Here is a 16,964-nt window from a genome sequence, read left to right on the forward strand (position 1 = left end):
TGACAATAGTGTGCAAGTAACATTTGAAGCAAGCTTTTTATACTTTTTCTGAGACAATTCAAAACCGCTGGTTGGTTCTTGGTTGTTGGTTGTTTTTCATTCTCTGATCAATATCCCGCTATCAGCTATTTCAACAGCTTGGTCCAGTGATTGTTGGACTTCTTGACATGAAGCACGCTAGCCGATCTCTAAATTGCATTCTTGCACTGAAAGAAGAGGCAATTTCGTTGTACTTTTGTATAATGAGACGACTATTTATTCAACTTGCAATTCTGTTTTCTGTGTTTGTATTTGTAGAGCTATAGTTATTTTGTTACAGTCGTGTACTCTCAGTCAGTAAGGATGTCATCTCAAAGTAAGTTTGATCCTTGGGTATCAATAATATCTATATTTAAATCGATCCTTCTACCTGTAACATAAACTACTACACACATACAGTTAGCAGGGACAAAGGATGCACACAGACAATATCTATTGTCTTAAGATATCTTAAAATAAATGCGTCTATTACTTTACATGTAGTCAGAAAGAAGACGAACATTTACTCCAAAACTAGTTGTCAGGTTAACACAAAACTGCAGCACTGTATTGTGTTTTCTCTTATTCAACCTCCAACACAACACACAGCTGCACAATCCTTTATATAACTTCCCCTAATATTGTTAGACTGAATTATTTATAATACGCCAAGCATTTCTCTGCATGATAAGTAATACACAGCATAATGTTGGATAGTCAATTCAAGCGGCTTGTTGACTTTATGAAATACGATTCATCAAATGTGAGACAAATTTGATTTGGGTTCTGTGAATTATTCACAAGCAGGATGGATAATCCTATCAAACAAAACCAATAAATTTGGTATCGTGTGATTAATGTTTTGAATGCTATTGGTGCACCAAATGCATCAGCAACATGCAGTAAAGTATGGCAAGGTGTAAAAGAAGCCCCCCTTGGCTTTCTTTGGGAATATTAGCCGACAACATTTCTTACATGGCGATTGTAAATTAAAAACGGAAAGTTGACTGTGAGAGTCGCCGCTTCCATGATAAGTGTAAATTGGACTACTATTTCACCAAATTCCGAAAAAATTGTGTCTGCCTAATTCGCCAGGAGACTGTAGCTGTTTTCAAAGAATATAATGTCAAGAGGCACTTCCAGACGAAACCAGCCGACTACAAAAAGTTAACTGGAAACAGATGCAGTGAAAAAGTGACGCAACTGGAAGCTTTTTTAACGGCACAGAAGTGCTTGTTCACAAGACCCCTTAAGTCGAATGAAAATCGTACAAAGGCGAGCAACGAGGTCGCAACGAGGTCGCGACGATGATCCCCAAGAAATGCAAACCTTTCCCGGAGGCTGAATGTATTAAAGACTGTACAAAGAATGCCAGGCTGAATAGTCTGCCCTCAGACATTTTTAGCGTACTAAATGTGGCCCGCTTTCCGGAAATTTATGACATCCCTGCTTTAAGTGACGGACAAAAGCTTTTCCCACTTGCAAAGGGCTTGCTCAATTAAGAGTTGTCCGACCTTTTACTAATGAATCAACACAATATATTTCCTTAAACAGCTCGTACGGCTGTTGGCACGATCGCTCTGTTGGATCACCCACCCCTAGCCAATTATAGTTTGTGAAACTGGTGAGATTTCTCAAGGCCCTCTAGAGCATGGGGTCTCCAACATGGTGCCCACAGTGCCACTGTAAGAAAGCTGAGGTGCCCGCGGACCTGTTGTGAAAATAGTTTGCCAGTGCTGGATCATTGTGTTTTTCTAGTAAAATGTTTTTAGTGGTTGACTGAGTCTATTTAACCCTACTTCCAATAATCAACCTGGTAATAAAAAACTAACAACATAGTATAACATGATAAATTGTTGCTTTAGGAATGCATATCAAACTGTGTACCCTTTGCTCTAATTAGTAGCAAGAATTACCTCTCATCTTAAAAAAGATTGGAGACCCCTGATCTAGAGGGTTTTCAGCCAACTCAGTATCTGATTGGCTAAACTAATAGCTTTCTCGAAGACTCATATCATGCCTCAGGGCATTCAGGATTTTTGTGAAGGCCTATTAACTAGCAAAAACTAAAGGCTGAAATGTGATCGATTAAATGCTTACATATGAAAGCACACATTTGGAAGCAGAGGCACCAGGGAGAAACAATTAAAGGAAGCTCACAGAACATTTGGAATTTTCAAATAAGTATTGCTGGAAAAGTATAATGAACATCACATTTTCCAGATATTTTTTAGTCCAGTAGGGAAGGCCAAGCATGCCCTCAAAGCCTACCACTGTTAAATAGTTGTATTTCTTTCAATTTAAAGTTGTTTCTCATTTAATGTCATATTTTTTTTGCATTTTGTTTTTCAAACTTGCTGAATCGTCATACTATATTAAAATTAAAATTATTTATACAATTAGTATGTATCGTATTACTGTGCTGGTTGTCTACAGATCCTGAGTCTCATCTCATCTCATTAGCTACACCGCTTATCCTCAGTAGGGTCGCGGGGGTGCTGGAGCCCATCCCAGCAATCATCGGGCAGTGGGCAGGGGACACCCTGAACTGGTTGCCAGCCAATCGCAGGGCACACAGGGACAGACAACTCGCTCGCTCATTCACACCTAGGGACAATTTGGACCGGCCAATTCACCTGAAATGCATGTCTTTGGAACGTGGGAGGAAACCGGAGTGCCCGGAGGAAACCCACGCAAGCACGGGGAGAACATACAAACTCCGCACAGGAAGTCTGGAGCTGGATTTGAACCCACGCAGGAGGTTCCCAAGACATGAACTGTGCCGCACACGTGCTAACCACTGCGCCACCGTGCTGCCAGATCCTGAGTGAGGTAAGCAATTCTCTTGCCTCAGAGCAGAGGGCGATAATAACCAAGAATTCTGATTTGGCGCACATATCAGCCCCAAACAATAGAACAACAATAACAATATTTGTGCTTGCCTATTAACAAAAGACAACCATCCCATTTGAACCTTTAACTTTAACCTTTACATTTTTATTGGCTTCCCCAGCCCTCCGTCTAGCGCAACCGCTGAGCGTGTGTGCGTTCATCAACAGCTTTCGAACTGTTACAATTCTCTAACCTGGAAAGAAGCCAGGAAATCTCGCGGCGGCAACAAGCGTGCCCGGTATCCTCTATCGCCCTCAGGCACAACAGACCCCGAGAAGGCCTCGTGCGAGAGTAGAAATACGCTAATTGTTTGATTATACACATCTCCATGATAATGAATTACTTCTCCGTGATTCAGGAACATGGTGCGCAATGTGAATTAGCGCCACAACATTCAAGCTGTGAAAGTTGATTACTCATTAGCAGGTGACGGAGTGGCACCAACCACCTTGACACCTCCCGATGCCCCACCTGTTTATTGGTACAGTATATGTGTGTGTAGATATCATTTGAAGAGAGCTGTATTGTCTTTTACATTATAGTATAATGTTCAGTATGATTGTCAGCCAAACGTTACTCCAGTTATCTTCAAGTCCAGTATTATTATTTTTTAGGCACGAGTTACAGTGATCCCTCGCTAATAGCGAGGAAAGCTCGGGCCTAAACCATACCAGTCCAACCGACCCAAGCCAGCGGGTATTAAAGCCAGACTCAGCCCGAGCCCGACCTATTAAGTTGATTTTCAGGACCGAGGGCGAAGAAAGCCTTAAATTTCATATTTAATCGTTTAGGACTCAAGAGAAGGAGAGGCCTGCTTTTTGTAATAAATCAAAGTTAAACAAGACTTTTGAAATAATTCTTTAGTGTCTTAGTGTTCCTTACAGTGCGTCACCCTTGTTGCCCTGCTTACAGATGTCTGCTTTCATTTTTAAGCATTTATATATATATATATATATATATATATATATATATATATATATATATATATATATATATATATATATATATATATATATATATATATATATATAATCTCATCTCATTAGCCGTACCGCTTATCCTCATTAGGGTCGCGGGGGGGCTGGAGCCCATCCCAGCCATCTCCGGGCAGTGGGCAGGACACCCTGAACTGGTTGCCAGCCAATCGCAGGGCACACAGTGACAGACAACTCATTCGCTCATTCCCACCTAGGGACAATTTTGACCGGCCAATTCACCTGAAATGCATGTTTTTGGAACGTGGGAGGAAACCGGAGTGCCCGGAGGAATCCCACGCAAGCACGGGGAGAACATGCAAACTCCGCACAGGAAGTCTGGAGCTGGATTTGAACCCATGACAGATTCCCATGACATGAACTGTGCCGCACAAGCGCTAACCACTGCGCCGCCGTGCTGCTAGATATAGATATAGATATAGATATATATATATCTCATCTCATCTCATCTCATCAGCTGCACCGCTTATCCTCAGTAGGGTCGTGTAGGCACTGAATATATATATATGTGGGAGGTGGCTAGAGTCAGGAACACGTTCATATTTCATTTAAGCATTTAACATCACATTTCCAATAACCTGACCGCAGGCCTTCAGGATTTGCGGGATCTGGCTCATACAATCAGTTTTGGAGAGAGCAGTCTTGGTGTAGCCAATCAAATTTTGAGGTGGCATCTGAGAGAAAGCTAATGGGCGTTGAGCAATGTCACCAGTTTCACAAACTGTGACTGGCTTAGTAACTAGGAAGTGGTAATCTACCGAAGTGAGCAAGCATGATAAGGTTTTGTCTGCACCTCTTAGAGTAAAAAACTCCCCTCTCACCCACCCTCTCCCGTTCTCGGTTAGTCTATGCTCCCTGAGGGGGCCGCGTTTGGGGCGGGGCGCCATCGTCAGACATGATAACTGGGTTCGCAGTGGGGGCCAGGCGTAAAAGTCACGCCACATCACTAATTCGGTTAAGGCGTACGTCTACAATCCACGGCACGCCACTAGGTTTCAGTGGATAATATAATATTTAATTGGATGATAATTGTAAATAAATTAAGGTAGAAGTTCACAGATTTTTCCTATGACAGGTTTATGAAACATAACTGCCACGATAATCAAGAGGTTTAATCGATGGAAGACTCGCGCATACTCGAGGTTTTTTTATTGTAAGCTGAAAATGGTGAAAGTAAGACTGTTTTAAATACACTACAAATACCAACCCAAACCCTAAAGAAGCACTTATTCGAGCGCCTTTAGGAAAGACATGTACACGGATGCGCCATAAAGCAGCTTGACAGAGGCTGCAATGATGATTTCAGCCCGAAGATGGCGTCAACAAGTTGAATATTTTGATCTTACGGGCACCAATTTTAGTGGTAACTCCAAAATAATGTACTCTATTATTAGGGAGTGCCTAAGTATTTCAGTTGTCTTGTAGACATTGTCATATCGTAATTGTGTTTTGGTTACTTTGCTGCTTTAACGATAGTATATTAGTTATAGTTGTCAATACAAATCGTGACACTTTCTAATGTAGTAATGATCACACCATGCCAATTAGAAATACAAATGAATTATCTCTTCTTTTACATTTGTTATTAATAAGATAACTTGCTTGTTCCTCATTTCAGATATGACACTGTTGATTGTTTATAACAAATATCTGTCAAACTATTGGGGGTGGCAGTAGCTCAGGAGGTAGAGCGATCGTCTTAGGATTAAGGGATCCCAGTTCGAATCCCGGCTCGTCCGTGTTACATGTCGAAGTGTCCTTGGGTATGACATTGAACCCCCAATTACCCCCAATAAGCAGGTTAGCGCCTTACATGGCTGCAAGACCGCTATTGGGAAATGTGGAGCACATTGTAAAGCGCTTTGAGAAGTCATTGACTTGAAAAGCGCTATATAAAATGCAGATCATTTCATTTCATTATGCCAATTTCATGTTCCCCAAAGTGACCTTTAGCAGGCATGCACTAAATCAGAACAAAAGGCCAACCTAAGCATCAACGACTTAAGAAAGATGAAGTCTTCATTCTCTATTTCACTGTAGTATCAATATGCTAATCAAAGCAAACATATGTTAATAAAGAAAAGTATGATGTTTTTCTGTTTGCCAAAACCCCCAAAACAAAACGAATCCACGTTCAGCACATCTATGTGTGGGTCACAGAGTCCGCCGATGTTTGTGGGCGTGTGCGCTGCCCAAGCATGTGTGGGGGGGTGTATACGAGAGAAAGCGAGAGCGAAAGCGAGAGCGAAAGCGAGAGCGCTGCAACAAGACAAAAGTTAATGAGGTTTGAAGGCTGCTGTGGCAGCGGCAGCTTCAACCCAACACTCCTCCCCCTACGCCCCATCCCTGTCCTTTACCTCTCTGCTTCCTGTCTGGGCCTTTATTAAAAGGATAATACGGCAAGGGTCTTTAAGTGTGCAGCTGCAAAGAGAAAGAGGGAGAGCGAGAGGGAGAGGGAGGGAGAGTGGAAGGGTGAGCTAGATAGCTAAAAAGCTAGATAGATAGGTTGTTAAGTAGGTAGGTAGGTAGGTAAGTAGGTAAGTAGGTAGGTAGGTAGGTAGGTAGGTAGGTAGGTAGGTAGGTAGGTAGGTAGGTAGGTAGGTAGGTAGGTAGGTAGCTAGCTAGGTAGGTAGGTAGGTAGGTAGGTAGGTAGTGAAGGGTGGAAGGACAGACAGACAAATATATAGATAGGTTAACTAAGTAAATAACTTATGAAATAATACAGGTGCACATAGCAGGATCAATGAGGAGATGTTTGTGTTATGAAATTATTTTTACGAACACCTCTGTCCGAACTGAGCCCACTTTTTGGAAAACGGCTCGTTTCTGGCGCAGGTTGTTGTAAGAGAGACACAAGCCATACAGAGTGATGGAAATTAAGAGGCAGATGTGGGGGGGGTCCTCACTTTTTCTTCTCATGTCTGGCAGGACCCCTACCCCAGCTGTCTCTTGACTCGATCCCCTACCGTTTCGTCCGGTATTCTCACCTCTACTCTGCTCAGCCTGCTTGCAAGTCAGTCTAAGTGTGTAAAACATGTTTTGGGGGTTTTTCGAACTAACTTATATTTCCCACTCTTAAACACAGATTGGTTTAAGCTGTAGGAAGATATGTAAGACTTGAAGATTTTGCTTCATACGATAACGATAAATTCCACAAATCCCAGATTAATCAGTCTAGTGCTTAGCCTATATGGGACAAACAAGATCGCTTAGACTCAAAAACATTCCTTGTCTCAATTCCCCTTAAATACTTTGGCTTATTTTAGGAATTATTTCAAGTCAAATTTATTTGTACAACCTATTTCACCTATTTATCATTAAAAAAAAAAAATCCCTAAGAGAAAAACAACCTAAACTCAAGCTATGAGCATAATCCTAGAACGGATTAAGCTCGTATGTAGAGGAACCACTGTATATGAATTGAGTTACTGAGGCTACTTTCAATCTTACATACAAATCTTTTTGCAATTCAACTTTCCTTAGGCATTCCCATCGTGTGCATATTTTATAATTCTTTTGATCATCTTTTTTAGTGTGCCGTCACCCTAGAGGGTTTTAGGAACACCTCTCTCCACCCACTATCACTAATGCAACAGATATTAACACAGTGTTTGGTGTAGCGTTAGTACACATTTAAACGCTCTCCATTTAACAACTGTGTCAAGGGTTTTTAACATCTGTTTACCTCCACCACAACATTAAAAATACTTGCACGCTGGTACGATGACACTCTGTTCATATACATCGGAATTGAACAGTCGTGAAAGTTATCGATAAAGGTACACTTATCTTTCTATATCATCTGAGTCATTGTCATATATATATATATATATATATATATATATATATATATATATATATATATATATATATATATATATATATATATATATATATATACATATATATATATATATATATATATATATATATAGATAGATAGATAGATAGATAGATAGATAGATAGATAGATAGATAGATAGATAGATAGATAGATAGATAGATAGATAGATAGATAGATAGATAGATAGATAGATAGATAGATAGATAGATAGATAGATAGATAGATAGATAGGTATACGTCACAACTTCACATCTATATAGCAAAACTAATGCACTGTATTTTCTTGACAATAAGTTGACCTAAAGGCGCAGTCTTTTACGTGTGGCATTGCTATTTTAAACACACACACAAATTTTCACATGCTCCTGATGTGCTCCACAATCAGCCCGCGAACCTTGTTTGTTACCAGGCCGCACAGATCGACCATAGCTGTTCATGGAATCCCTACGAACAGACAATGGCAACATATTTTATTGATTTATTTGGTGAATTCGGATTTTTGATTACTTGGCCCAGGTATGTTTTGTTGTGTTTCTGGTTACTTGTTTTGACATCTTGTTAGTGGTTTAGTGCCCACTCCTTAGTTTATTACTTTATTCCATGCTTTTTCCATTTACGGTTTTGGTCTCTGTTTTGTTTTTTGTTTTTTTTTTAGATATTTTGTTGTTTTGCTAACCCTTGTTTGTTCACTTTATACCTCCTTTGGTTATTAAATACTATCCCTCTTTTGAGCACCCGGTTTTAGTTGCTGCTTCCGCCACATGGGTCTCCTCCACAAACCCTAACACAGAGTATATTGCATGAGTTGGCACAGAGTTCCCCATGTCATGTGATTTTTTTTGGTACGATGTTACAAGGACACCCAAATGTTGCACATGATTATGCAGTGGATCTATTATTATTATCAGCAGTAGTAGTAGTCATAGTATTGTTCTTCTTATTATTATTATTATCTCATCTCATCTCATTAGCTACATTAGCTTATCCTCAGTAGGGTCGCGGGGGTGCTGGAGCCCATCCCAGCAATCATCGGGCAGTGGGCAGGGGACACCCTGAACTGGTTGCCAGCCAATTGCAGGGCACACGGGGACAGGCAACTCACTCGCTCATTCACAACTAGGGACAATTTGGACTGGCCAATTCACCTGAAATGCATGTTTTTGGAATGTGGGAGGAAACCGGAGTGCCCGGAGGAAACCCACGCAAGCAGGGGGGAGAACATACAAACTCCGCACAGGAAGTCTGGAGCTGGATTTGAACCCACGCAGGAGGTTCCCAAGACATGAACTGTGCAGCACATGCGCTAACCACTGCGCCGCCGTGCTGCCTTCTTCTTCTTATTATTATTATTATTATTGTTTTCATTATTATTGTTATTGTTATGTTCTATGTTTAATGCTACTATTGCGCCAGTCCATGAACATATTGTCTGACTTTAAACCTTTCCATGGCACAGAAAAGGTTGTGAATCTCTGTTTTACAGTGTATGCCTTACAATAACACCACACACACACAAACACACACACACACACACACACACACACATACAAGTTAGCGTATTTGAAATTAGAGCGGCAGCAAAAAAAATTTGGGTTGTGTTTTATTTAAGTATTTGTGACAAAGTACTGACGTTTTTCTTAAATCAGCAATGGGCATGGGCGGGGTAGAACACAGGAATAAAGCAGTGTTAATTTGCAAATTCTCGAGGTAAGGTAGGTTGTACCCGTTTTCTATTTCTTTGACTATGTGGCTCATTTAAAGCATTTCTAGGGGATCCGCTTCCATGCGAGTATATACGGTAATTTGTAACTAGACATTTACTTTCAGAGAAACACACTCATTTTTGGTGTCAGTAGTCTGGGGGGGGTAACTCCATTACATTTAAATTCCATAACTAGTAACTGTAACTAATATTTTTTTTTTCCAGTAACAAGCCCAATACCTCACACAAAAACATAAGCCTTTATTACTTGCTGCAGGTTGTTGCCATTATGGGCTGTCAAGGACAAACAGTAGCCACAAGCCGTTCCGTGGTGAGGACCAAATAGCAATCAGGCAACGTCCTCTGTTGTATGAATCTCACAGACCAAATCATGTTGAAGTACTCTGGTAACCAAGGCATTTGATGGATCCATGTCTTTTATAATCCATTTTACTCCACATATTAGGTAGTACTTCTACGTGTATTTGTGTCGGTTACAATTTAGCTGTCTCGGTTTGATATGTAGAGACAGTCACAGATTACATTTTTTGTTCATCCACTCACTATGCAACTTCATCATTTGCCATACTGTCCACCTCTCTCACCTCCAGCAAATCCTTTCCCTGCACTGATAATGCTCCAAATATCAGGTGAGTGACTGCTGGCAGAAGAGAGATTGTCTGACCTTATTGTTTGCCGTTGCCCCCTTTTTGTTCTTCACAAATAAAGGTTTTTTTTTTAATAAACTGAAAGGTCCTCTACCGTGGCCCATGGAGAAAATGAAAGGGGGCAGTGAGCTATGGTACAATGTGACGGCGGAAAAAGAGCAGCTCATCAGAAAATAACAAAGGTGCAAGTTAAAGATAAGGTGCTTGTCAGAGATTAATCCAGTCCCGCTTGATTGTTTTCTTTAATACCAGACCTGCTACAGCAAGCGATAAGTTTGCTGAGTAATTTGGTTTTCTAGGGGACAGGCAAGGGACGAAAGTGTCTGGCCGGGTGCTCGAAATAATATTCAGGTGGGCTCTATAATTGATTTTGTCCTTTTTTTCCTTCTCAAAGAAAAATGAGATGAAGCCGAAAAGTGCTTTGACAGACTTTTTTCGTTCATGCAGCTACCTGCTACTTTTATTCCTTGCTTTCTTTTACCTCACTTTCCCCTTTGGATTAATAAACTGGCTTTGTTGAATATGGCAAAGGCGAGACGAGAGAGCAAAGGAAGAAACTGATTTTTTTTATTAGTATTCTTTTTTGCACCTCAATGTGATAGTTTCATGACGCCGAGGCAATATAAAAGAATGATGAATATGGCTATAGCTCACAGTGCATGTGTGTGTGCGCGAGTCCAATTCTTGTTAGTCGAAAAAAAAGATTGCAGCGAACAATAGATTATGATCTATTACAGTAGGCTGGTAATGAATTGCAGCTACAGCCACCCAGCGTTAATTGGACTGCTGAAATAAATATGTAAATGCGGAATGTGAGGGGAAAGCATTTCCAAAGAAACATTCTAAGTTATCAAAAAAGATTGTTTTCCTTTTTATAGAAATTAAGTGTGTACTTTCATTATTTGTTTCCTTTATATTAATGTAATTAGTGGTATCATAATTACATTTAGCATCATTATCACATTCATCAAGTTGTTGTCTAAAAAATATATTTTTAAAGGTACAGTGTGTAAGTTTAGTGGTCAAGTAATACCGTGCCCTGCAAAAGTATTGGGCCCAAAACGTTTTGTCAAAACAGATTTTTTTTCTGAGAATCAACGACATGTGAGACCCAGTTGTGAAGTGGAACCAAATTGTTTCAACATCTATCCATCCATTATCTGCACCGCTTCCTCAGTAGGGTTGCGGGGGTGCTGGAGCCCACCCCAGCTGTCTTCGGGCAGTGGGCAGGGGACACCCTGAACTGGTTGCCAGCCAGTCCCAGGGCACACAGGGACAGACAAGTCACTCGCTCATTCACACCTAGGGACAATTTGGACTTGCCAATTAACCTGACATGCATGTTTTGGAATGTGGGAGGAAACTGGAGGGCCCGGAAGAAACCCGTGCAATCATTGGGAGAAGATGCAAACTCCGCACAGGAAGGCTGGTAGCTGGATTATTTCAACATTTTATATCATAATTACAAGCAAGAAACTGAAAAAAAATTGCAAGACTAGTGACCCCTTGTTCTCTAATTTACTCTGACTCCAGAAGTTCCATGATGACTTCTGAATGATATAATGTCGACCTAAATGACTAGCAATGACAAAAAAGAGTGCAATTGTGTGTCATTAAGTCTACATTTAAATGCACTCAGAGCTCTGGAGAGGAGACGTCATTATGAAAACCAAATGATCAAGCAGGTTTGAGATAAATTGGTGGCACTGTTCAAAGCAGGAATGGGATGCAAGAAGATTTTGCAACATTTACACATCTCTCGAAGCACTGTGAGAGCTATAATATCAAAATGGAGTGAACTTGAAACCACAAAAAACCTACTAAGACCTGGCCGACCCTCTAAACTTTTGGCCCAAACTAATTAGAGAAAGTACCAAGATACCCATGATAATATTGGATGACCTGCAAGTATACACAGCTGAAGTGGGACAATCTGTGCACAAGACAACTATTAGTCGTACCATGCATAAATCTGCCTTTTATGGAAGAGTGGCAAGAAGAAAGCCATTTCTAAAAGAATACCATAAAAAGGCTCGTTTGGCGACAGCAAAAAGCACCTTGTTCCACACAAATAACATGTGGAACAAGGTGCACTGGTCAGATAAGACCAAAATTGACCGAATACAAAGCATTATGTTTAGTCGAATAGTAACACTGCATATCACCCTGAAGTTGAGGTAAAGTCTATGGCCCAACCCACCCCGGGCCCGAACCCGACCCAGATTCAATCAGGCTCGGGCTGGACTGGGCTCTGTCTGTGTGTTTTTTTCTTTGCTTTGCTTTTTTTTAACTAAGGGCCCGGTCACACAGCCGTTTGCGTCTGTATCGCGGGTAAAATTTTGGGGGGTTTTTTTGCCCGTGGTTGCCCGCGATGGAAAATGCGCAAAATTGGCCAACCCGCTGTTCATCGGTGGTATGCCCGCAAAACAGACGCCGGCGACTGTTCCGCTTCCTCATCGCGTCATTTCCGCGTCATTTTCTCGTGTGGACCACGGGTATAAAAGCTGCCGAGCCGGCGTTATGCAGAGAAATGCATCCGTGCCGAGATTTGCATCCCCTTCTACTACAACCACTTTTACCTCGTTTTATCTAACTTTTATATCACTTTTAGGGAATTTAATGGCGAAAATATAACCAAAACCACTTCGTCTTGCATTTGTTGGGAATGTAATACAACTTAAACCATTCCGCCTTTGTATTTGTTGTGAATGTAATCAAACGGTAATGCACGCCGTATACAAATCACTTTTGAGCAGGTAACATGTTTATTTTGCCTTTTTCTATTCAAATCGCTCGTATTGAAACTGTTATGCACTCTACCATAAAGCTTATTTCTGCATAATAAGCTTTACGGTAAAGTGCATAACAGTTCTCAAAAAGTGATTTATATACGGTGTGCATTACCGTTCGATTACGTTCACAACAAAAACAAAGACGGAATGGTTTATTACATTCCCAACAAATGCAAGACGAAGTGGATATGGTTATATGTTCGCCATTACATTCCCTAAAAGTGAGATAAAACGAGGTAAAAGTGGTTGTAGTAGCAAGGGGATGCAAATCTCGCCAAGGATGCATTTCTCGGCATAACACCGGGCACCGAAGAAGCCAATATGTTATTATTGTAATAGTTTTTCATTTTTATTTTATTAGCTTGTTATGAAATGAAAATAAATGTCAAGAAATAAAAATGATTAAGACGAGGTCACTACTGTGACGGGGATCCATGTTCACCTCTTGACGTCTCGAGCACAACTGACTTGTGCTCGGCAAATCGCACTGTATATACGCGGAGAAAGGCGTTTGACCGTCACACGCGTAACACGCTAATTTCACGTAATAACACCGCGATACAGGCGCAGAACATGCTATGACCGTGCTCCACACACGATTACACGCTGAAATTTCGCGTCCTACCCACGTGTAACCACGCCCTGGCCGAGGCCATAGCACGTCGTTCCGCGTCATTTCCACGTCATTATCTTGTATGTACCACGTTTGCCGCCCGCGGTTAACACGTGGTCTAAAGTTTTGAGCAGCGCAAAACTTTTTCGCGCGGCCAACCGCGTGTGAATTTCCGACCGCGAGTAAAGCACTGCTGTATCTCGTCTATATGGCGATCTCAAAGCGTCCAACAGCGTCTTCTTCACGGGCAGAAATTTCTGGCCGTGATTCAGCCTCGATACAGACACAAACGGCTGTGTGACAGGGCCCTAAGAATGTATGGTTCAGTAATAGAAACAGTTTGTCCCACAGTTTAAAGTCTGTCGTGAGCTCGTCCTTCAAATCTCTGAAACTGCAGAGGCAAAGCCCAGAAGGTGGACCGACTCACCGGGCCGCTGTCGACACCGTCCGAAACTAATCCGCCACAGCATGACGCTTTGTGGAGTGACGAAGTGTCTAGAGAGATATGCACCACAGTCTACAAATTACCTGGCGTGTACTAGGCTTCATAAAATATGTTGGCCCTCACTGCACAGGAAATGGATTAGAATTGCCTGCCTTTGTGCGTGACAAGCGTCAAATAGCACCATGGCTTTCAATAAAAGATTCAAAAGATCCCAACCAGCGGGGCCACAGGACTGGCAGATCGCAAGGCAGGGCGAGGAATGGACGAAGAGGCGTTCTTGTCCCCAATGTTGTTTAATAGTTGAAAACTGGTGTTCTGCCGAAATGTCCTACCTTGTGGAGAGGTCCTACCAATTCCTAGTGCGCATGCGCACAAGGATGATTGTGGTTTCCTACAGAGAGTACTATCAGTTTCCAATTTGATTTAGTCTTATTTGACTCTTTCACTCCTTTTAAGTACTGTTTTCTGACATAGCTTTTAAGCCTAACGTGTTTTCCTGTAGTAGCTTGTAGCATGGTGTTTGTTGACTAAGGTAATCACCCATTGTATGTATGCATGCCAGCCCTTGATATATGTCACGGGTAAAAGTTCTGTTTGCAATAATTCTAAATTTCTGTGTCGCTAGATTTACTTGATGAGAAAATAAATCACTGTCAGATTAGTTTACGGTAGGACGTGTCCACAAGATGGGACTTTTCAGCTCTGTGCACCGCTCACCTTCTTTGTTCACAGTAGCCATTCTTATCACCACACTTTACGGAAATAGCACACTTTACGGCCGGGACGTCGCGCCGTTGTGACATGACCCTGTGGCTGTGTTTACACACATCATGTGTTCAGTGTTCCCATTTCTTTGTCCCACAGTGCTGGCGTGCTAATCAGTGCTCGGCGGCCAAAGTCACATTATTTTTCCTCCTTCGTCCTCACAGATGAAATATGCAAATTCATTTATTTTTTGGGGGGGCAAATAAAATTAATTTGTCGGGCCCGGGTCCGGTCGGGCTGGATTTTTTTTTAGGCCCAGACTCACCTTTACCCTGAAGACTTACTTTGGGGTAGCCCAAAAAACAAAATAAATCAGAGAGGTGTAAATTCCAACCAAAAAACTGGATGTTCTGTCTTCAAAATAAGCAGAATCTACAAAGCTTTTATTTTTAGTACCACAGGGATAGGGTACTCAGTTCATCAAGAGCCGTATTAGTCCAGCCAGTTTTCCATTTCCCCTCATTCAACACAGTACCAGTTCTCTATAGAAGCTCTATAGATGTCGGAGAAAGATCCAGGTTATCAAATTATTAATTCATGTTGTGCATAACGTTACATTGTTATTGGTAATATACTTATCAAGTGGACCACCAAAACTTTTCTCTTTTTTCTCAGTTGTTTTTCTTCTTTTTTTCTTTTTTTTTTATATGTTTCCTTTTTGGTGTATATTTTGCTTTATTATCTCCTTTTTTCAAGTCCTTACTAGTTTCAAACAATCTAACCCTCAATAACTATTTTATGGCCATACATTTTTTTGACGTATAAATAGCATCAATATTAACGGTGGGCAGATGGCGAAATCGTTTTGGGGAAACACCATCCCCTATGTTTGTGAAAGCGGTAACGTTTCTTTAGGCCTTCCCGAAATTAAATTCAAACCAATTTAGAATTTGATTGGCTTAGCCAACAGCGATGTTGTTCTGTGGGGACGCCTGCTCCAAAATAATTGCAGGCCTATGGGAAGATTCCTGAACCTAGCAACAAGTAATCCTGATATGTGATTGATTAAATGCTTTGATTTGAAAGCACACGTGTGGAAACAAAGCATTGTAGGGGAGAAGCAATGAAAGCAAGATAACAGAGAATTTGAAATTAAGGTTTTCTATGTTTACTATCATTTGTGGCTTTATTTCAGCAAATCACAAAAAAACAGCATCCCTCAATTATTAATTAAAAAATAAATCAAATGGGCAGCACCGCGGCGCAGTGGTTAGCGCGTGTGCGGCACAGTTCTAAGGTCTTGGGAACCTCCTGTGTGGGTTCAAATCCAGCTACCGGACTTCCTGTGCGGACTTTGTATGTTCTCCCCGTGCTTGTGTGGGTTTCCTCCGTGCACTCCGGTTTCCTCCCACATTCCAAAGACATGCATTTCAGGTAGATTGGCCGCTCCAAATTGTCCCTAGGTGTGAATGAGCGTGCGAGTTGTCTGTCCCAGTGTGCCCTGCGATTGGCTGGCAACCAGTTCAGGGTGTCCCCTGCCCAGTGCCCGATGATTGCTGGGATGGGCTCCAGCACCCCCGCGACCCTACTGAGGATAAGCGGTGCAGCTAATGAGATGAGATGAGATGAGATGAAATAAATGAAAAAGTATTGATGGACAAAATAAAATTACAATCACATGAATTAGATATTTTTAGGTCAGCAGAGAAGGTCTTGCAGGCCCTCATGGCCCACCACTGATGAAGTGCCTTTTCTCTCTCTCATCTATTGTTAAATAAAGCCAAGTGAGCAGGCACAGCTGTAGCATAGGCAAAGTAGTCTATGATAGCTAATCTCAACCCAACTACAGTCAAAATCAGTTATTCTTAATTGTTTTAAATTTGCAAGTCAAGCACACCCACACAGACACGCACAAACACACGCAGACACACAAACATGCACCTCTACTTGTCCTATTTTCTCCCAAGGGTCTCTGTTAAAATTGACCTTCTATGCCTTTCATCACAGGAAAATATCACCCTCAAAGAATAATAAGGCCGCCAGACACATTAATTAGAGGGTGTCTATTCGGAGAAATGTCTGAGAGAGCCAAGAGAGAGAGAGAGAGAGATGAGAGAGAGAGAGCGAGAGAGAGAGAGAGAGAGAGAGAGAGAGAGAGAGAGAGAGAGAGAGAGAGAGAGAGAGAGAGAGAGAGAGAGAGAGAGAGAGAGAGAGAGAGAGAGAGAGAGAGAGATGCGCGCACACAGACGGATGGACTTAACGGACAGACAAACAGCCGGACAGACGGAAA

Source organism: Urocampus carinirostris, chromosome 2, assembly GCF_059441175.1.
Source record: "Urocampus carinirostris isolate Australia breed hairy pipefish chromosome 2, RoL_Ucar_1.0, whole genome shotgun sequence".
In the NCBI taxonomy this organism is placed as follows: domain Eukaryota; kingdom Metazoa; phylum Chordata; class Actinopteri; order Syngnathiformes; family Syngnathidae; genus Urocampus; species Urocampus carinirostris.